Source organism: Egretta garzetta, unplaced genomic scaffold, assembly GCF_000687185.1.
Source record: "Egretta garzetta isolate BGI_Z169 unplaced genomic scaffold, ASM68718v1 scaffold57, whole genome shotgun sequence".
Classification (NCBI taxonomy): domain Eukaryota; kingdom Metazoa; phylum Chordata; class Aves; order Pelecaniformes; family Ardeidae; genus Egretta; species Egretta garzetta.
This window is the reverse complement of record NW_009260180.1, coordinates 242,719-249,250: the sequence shown is the minus strand read 5'-3', so window position 1 is coordinate 249,250 and position 6,532 is coordinate 242,719. Positions and strand designations below refer to the sequence as shown.

At 47.9% G+C, this 6,532-nt stretch overlaps 1 long non-coding RNA gene across 1 annotated transcript; it reads right to left on the bottom strand.

The window, feature by feature from the left end:
• Window positions 1-3,616: 3,616 nt before the first annotated feature.
• LOC118452582 lies at window positions 3,617-6,520 on the bottom strand. The gene is made up of 4 exons (XR_004842398.1): window positions 5,682-6,520; window positions 5,072-5,128; window positions 3,933-4,076; window positions 3,617-3,668 (listed from the first exon to the last, which is right to left on the bottom strand). It is a non-coding gene; the product is annotated as an uncharacterized LOC118452582 (long non-coding RNA).
• Between the last annotated feature and the right edge of the window lie 12 nt (window positions 6,521-6,532).

Below are 6,532 nucleotides of genomic sequence, written 5' to 3'. Positions count from 1 at the left end.
TGGCCCTGTCGCGACATGGCACCCCAACACGTCGGGACAAAGGACATTTCCTTCACACCCACGCACTCACTCACTCACTAAATAAATAAATACATAAGGTTTCCGGTTTCCTTCGTGAAGGGGCAGCCCTGTCCTCCCGCGTGGCCCTGTCGCGACATGGCACCCCAACACGTCGGGACAAAGGACATTTCCTTCACACCCACGCACTCACTCACTCACTAAATAAATAAATACATAAGGTTTCCGGTTTCCTTCGTGAAGGGGCAGCCCTGTCCTCCCGCGTGGCCCTGTCGCGACATGGCACCCCAACACGTCGGGACAAAGGACATTTCCTTCACACCCATGCAAATCAATCAATCAATCAATAAATAAATGAAAGGCTTGAAGGGGCAGCCACACAAGGAAGGTGTGACAAAGGACATTTCCTAAATAAATAAATCAGGTTTCCTTCCTGAAGGGGCAGCCACACAGGGAAGGCGTGAGGAGGAGGAGGAGGAGGAGGACGCATGGCAGCCCCGAGGCCTCATGGTGGCTGGGGCAGGAGGGAGGCCATCCACAGGCACGGGGGCTGCCCGTCGGGCACCAGTGGCTGTCGGGCATCGCCTGCGGCCGCCTCCCTCCCTCCCCTCTCCCGCAGAGGGGAAGAGCCGGGTGGTGGGATGAGGGGCCAAGGCAGCAGCCGCCCACTGCCATCCTGCCCGGGCCACAGCCCGGGTCAGCACCCTGGGTGCCCGCTCACCCCGGCTGCCCCGTGGCACACGATTCACGTTAAATAACTCACCCGATCTCGTGTGGCTGACAAAACTGCAGAAGAGACAAGGTAATGCTTTAAGAGCTGCCTATAAATTAGGTAAAAATAATTAATAATACATATATTAATGGCATTTCTATGACATGATATGGATAATATACATTAATATATAAATACCTCACAAATAATTCAGTGTGTTTCCATTTCATCAACAATCACTGGCCAATGTATTTACTTTATGGTAAGGATTATACATTTCATTATAAATGCCTTGCTGGGCATGTCAGCAACTTTTACATCTCCATTCACTTTATTATTAATGGTTTCCTGAACAGTAACGGCATAATAATGCACACAATGCAGCATGAATATTTGATGTGGCATCTATAGTCTCCCATTTATCATTTATAACAGGCTACAAAAACATTATAAAACATTTATTACAAATTTATAGATCACTTTATACTAAAACAAAGTTGTGTTATAAATACATTATTAATCCTTTATGCCATTTATAGGAATCCCTTGTAATAAGGCCTTAGCATATGTTGCTGCACAACCGTAACAAGAACGGTGTGGCAAGGAGGAAATACGGCACGGTGAGGCTGTTCCCAAGTACTGGGTGCGTTCTGTGATGGAAAGCGTAAACATCTGCACTCAAAATTAATCAGACTACCAAGGGACTGATCAAAAGAAATGCTGGATTAACTCAAAGTTGTTGTTTTTTTCCCCTCCCTCGAAAAAGATGCTTGCTTTCTTCCAAGTTGGAAACTTGCAGCACTGAAGCCCTGAAAGCTGAGCTGTCCTACTTCATTTCCACACCACCTTCTCATTAGATTGATAAAATCTGCATAATTTACAAAAAGCCAACTGCCTAACAACGGGCAGCCCTTCCCGTCCTGTCATCAGGTAACTGAGGGGCTGGTGAGAAATAAAGGGCACGCAATGGGTTTAGGAAATGCATTTGTGGGGTTTCCTTTTGTAAGTCCCAAAGACTGTCTTGTTTAGCAGTGTGCATCCCCCTGCCGTGCCTGCACTCTACGTAGTGCAGCATGGGGAAATGAGGAGAAGAAAATGAGGTTTGAAAATGGAGTTGTTGCCAACTGCTAGTCGTACAAATAGCGAACATCAGCTCCTGAGCCCGGCTTTGACACGACGGTAGTTACCCCTTTTGGATTTAATGGCCCAGATGGGGCATGGCCCAGGGAATTTTATTTTTTTTTTTTTTAATATTTGCTTAACATGACAATCTGTCTTCTAACAAACCCGGTTTAATGAGTTGATGCGGTTAGTCCCTTCTCATTACCTTGTGCTTTGGGAAGGGGCAGCTGGGGCTGAGTGGCAGGGGACACTGACCCACCGAGCGGAAAGCCAGGCTGGAGTCAGAGAGCAGCTGCGATTTTCTGTGTATCACAGGCCACTACATTTCACCTCGTCCCTCCCTGCACTGTGCCTGGTCATCTGTGTTTGACCGAGACGGTCGTATCGGAAAGGCATCCAGGCTTGCAGACACCAGAAGAAGAAACTATTAGTCACTGGCTCCAAGCTGTGCATCCCAAGAGAAAGTTAGGTGGGAGGTACAACCCCTGGTTCAGCTGAAGAATCAGGTCCATGTTATACACTAAGGTGATTAAAATGACATCGCTGAAGGAGTTAGCTAATGCAGTAATAGTACTACTGCTGGCCCAACAATGGCTTTTCAAAAATACAGGCATCAGCGACTTGTGCAGTGTTCTCAGCTGGTTGGAGAGCTCTGCGGGAGTTTGTAGCTATGATGAGTCTTTAATGCACCAGCAGGTAAACTAAAAAGCACTGGAGGGAGGAACAGGGCAGGAAGGGAGCCGAGCTGCTTGTGCAGCCGCCTACCCATTACCCACAACCCCTGTTCTCCCAGGATGCTCCTCGTGGGATGATGCTTACAAATCCTTACTCTGGATTGTATCTTTCCCTTCTCCTTGGAGGAGCCTTATATGTCCTCAGCCCATTTTTGGACCTTGCCTGCACTGCCTGAGCTTTTCCCAGTGCTGCTGGGTGAAATTTCCCACCTGTGATGCACTGCTGGCTCATGGAGCAGAGCGCGTCCTGCGAATGCAGTGCCTGCTCCTCTAGATCCCTTCCTGAGGCATGTTTGGAAGCTTGTTGGAGAGCAGCAGTCCACAGATACAGAGTGATTTATTCTTCTCTACATACAAAACACGTCTCCTTTTCTTTCTCTTCCACAGTCCTTTTCAGTTCTCTTCCTAGATACCAAACTGCGACGGAGAAACAGTGAGTGCTTCCTGACGGTTGCTATGACTAGTGGGGATCACACTCTGCCATTATCTCTTAAATTTATCCTAGTTTCCCAGCCTGGAATTTACTGTTAGTAGCGGAAAAAATTTAAATATATGACTAGGACCACCCTAAAGCCCAAAGAAAAACAACCAATGTTTGTTAGCTTGAGGACGTGAGGGAGGGGGAAAGGGTCGATTCCTTGTATCAGACAGCGTGGGGCCTCATGAAGCTGAGAATCGAGTAACGCATTCTTTTTCATAAAAGAGTGCAACAATCATAGGCAAAAATCACATCTTTTAACTATTGTGGGAAATCAGCTGATCAAATTGAGCTACTTCATAATTTTGCTGCAGGGCTGTTCACTCCCAACAATAGGAAGCGTGTGTCGTAGCCAAGAGCTCTCATACATTCCCATGCCAATGGCTTGTATTAAATTGAAGGATTCAAAACGAGAAGGAAAAAGTATGCGTCTCACCAGTAACATGCCTCATCAGCTCTCTCTTCCCAGAAGGCAGCCAGGCTGACTCCACAGAGACGGAAAGGCCCAAGCAAGGGAAAAGAAAGCCCCAACAATTTCACAGCTACTCACACAGAAATGCTTCCGCATGAAACCTGCCTCTCCGCAGAGTCTGGCTAGTGTGACCTGCAAAGTAGCAGAAAAAAACGTTATTACAGTATTCAAGTCTGAACATGAATTTCCACTGAAAGAAGATGAAAGCAAAACGTGAAGTTACAGAAAGAGGCACTTTGGTAAATCTCTCCGCAACACATGCCTCCAAGAAACTCACAAATGGTAAACCCATTACCCTAAAACCTCAAAGGACCAAAAATAGTGAGCATCAGAGCAAAGTGTGTCCTGTCACCTAGGTATAGCGCAATGTCACATCAAAAAAGAAACCAGTCTTACCCTCATTGTTCCTCCTGCCCGCCAGCAAGATCACCTGCCAGCTTTCCTGTCCCCCAAACCAGTGAGGTGCGGGATAGGCTAGAGGTTGATGTCGGGCGGTTATTTCCAGGCAACAAGGATGGAAGACTGCTCACATGCTGCATCCTACACACCAGGTGAGAAGGAAAAAATAAAGAGGCCATAAACAGCTGCTTGGTGGGTCCCCAGGGTCTCAGGGAGCTAAAAGCAGCTCTCTGAGAGGATTAGGGGTAGTGTTTGTTTCAGAAGGTGATCTCCCTTCCTCTTCTGAGGAAGCTGAAACAGGCAGTGCTGATCTCCAGTCTTTGCACTGCCATGGGAGAATGCTCCCTCCAGGCTTCCAGCAGCTACAAACTTCACCACTTTTATCAGAAAGTGAAAGTGAAGGTGTGTTTTGCTGATCAAAACCTGTTTGGGTCACAAGATTGGGTGAGGTGACCCATGGCATCACCATGGGAGCAGGACCCACCCTGGAGCAGGAGGAGGCTTGGCTGCTTTGAAACGCTGTGCCTTATCAGCAGAGCAGAGTTTAAAGCCTGGAAAACTGATAATATTTGTTAGTGATTAACAATATTAACATGCTGAAGCAAAGAAGCACTTTGCCTCTACCAAGCTTGTTGTGGACATGGATAAGTGAAGTCTCCTTTTCTTGGCAGTGGGGGGTAAATGAGGTCTTCCGCTTGTTTCACAGGAACACAGAGCTGGATGAGAGGAGGGCTCTTACCTCAGTTTGCCAACTTGATAGTAATAAAACCCTTGAGATAACATAACCTTAAAGGCCAGGACTTTCCACTTTTGTGCTGAATTGATGTGAAAAACTGTGTACAAATTGCCTTGTTTTCACCCAGCCCAAACCTGAAGCACCACGTGGTCTATTTGGGGGAGAACTGGGGCTCCCATAGGAAATCTATGATAGTGCAAAATTCAGACTCTCTTCTCTCCAGTCTTGGCCTAGCAGTGTGGCCACCATGTGGTCCTCCAAAGCCATCAGGGCCTGCATGTCCCTGTGTTGCTGCCTGGCTGGCTGCAGGGGGTGCAGAGCAGGGGGACAGCCCGGTGCAGTGGCACTACAAGCCCTGCAGACGACTCATGGTAGATGTGGTTCAAGACGTCCTACTCACCCTCTGCTGAGTGTCCTTAGAGGTCTTGCTCCTCTCCAAAGATGTTCCCAATAAACCCTGGAGAGCAAAACCATACGCACCACTTTAGATTTTAAATCTCATTATTGTTTTTAAAAAAAAAAAAAGAGAGAGAAGAAGGGAGGTAATTTTATTGCTCTTATGGTGTGTTTTCCATTATTTGCATAATTGTTTAATGCTAGTAAGACAATTAGCATTCTTACAGCTTAATAATTACCCAGCAATAGCTGGCCTATAGTAGCTTAATGAATTTTTTAATTGTTGCTGGGGGTCTTGACGTTCTTTTGCCCACAATCTTCTTGCGTTAGAGATGCTGTTCATGCAAACAGGGTAACACCAAAGACAAGACGCCACCAGCTATGCAGGACAGGCAGATATATTACGATAAAGGTCTCTTCAATTTAAAAAAAAGAGTTTAAAATGCAAGCTCTATATTCTGCTGCTTTAGGCCTAAGTTACCTAAGTACTCAGAGAGGCAATGCAGAGATTTAAAAATCAGCCCACCTTAGGCAAATGCTACCCCTATAGAAGCCAGGCTACTTAGCTGGTATGGGGCTGGCTTTAACATGCCCAAAGCTAACCAAAGTCTTACCATTTTTAGGTTTTAGCGAACAACTCCTTGAGTTAAGCGTGAATCATACCATCCTGAACTGCGGTATGGCCAGAGGGAAGCTGAGGGCAGGCAGGGCTGGGATAGTGTTTGTCACTGACCAAGGTCACAGATGAGGTTGGCTGGAGGAAGAGAACGGCAGGGCCCCTCCGTTTCTGCTGTTGACGTAGCAGGTCGGGCAGATTTGCCTCTGAGCTCAGTGCTGGGACTCTTCCAGTTCCCCAGTGTCAAGTGTGCCCCAGAGGCAGCTGCTACTGAGTCAGGAGCACGCAGGCACCTCCCCAGTTAGTCATGCCCTGCTCACAGCCAAACTCACGTGGTGCTCCAGGACACCCCTCGTGGTTCCAGGGATGCAGAACCCTGCCCACAGCTGGGTCAAACAGCCACAACCCTGCTCCAGGGCATTGGCACGTGCCAGGGCTGGGGGCCCCCCCCCCAGCCACACCGGGCCTGGCAGGAATGGGGTACAGTCAGGTTAGAGATGTCCACTTGTGCCCAGCCAATGCAGTGAAGGTCCATCACACATATGCTGGACAAGTGTCCATCTGCCTCCCAAGGCTGCCACATCTGGGTCATAAAAACATGATGTTTTTATCACAGGTCATAAAAACATTTGATTTTTGCAGCAGAGAGAAATAATTTGCAGTAGGAAACCATCACAAGAGGTGCCTGGCATTTGCGGGGGATTTGTGATTCCCTGATGCTTGCAGGGTAGGGAGGTGGGACCTGGTCACACCTCCGTGGGGAAGCAGCTGGGCTTTGAGAGGACCCAACATGAAAGCCATCACAACGTGGCTGGGAAGGTGTCACGTCCCCCTCCTCCCAAGCCACTG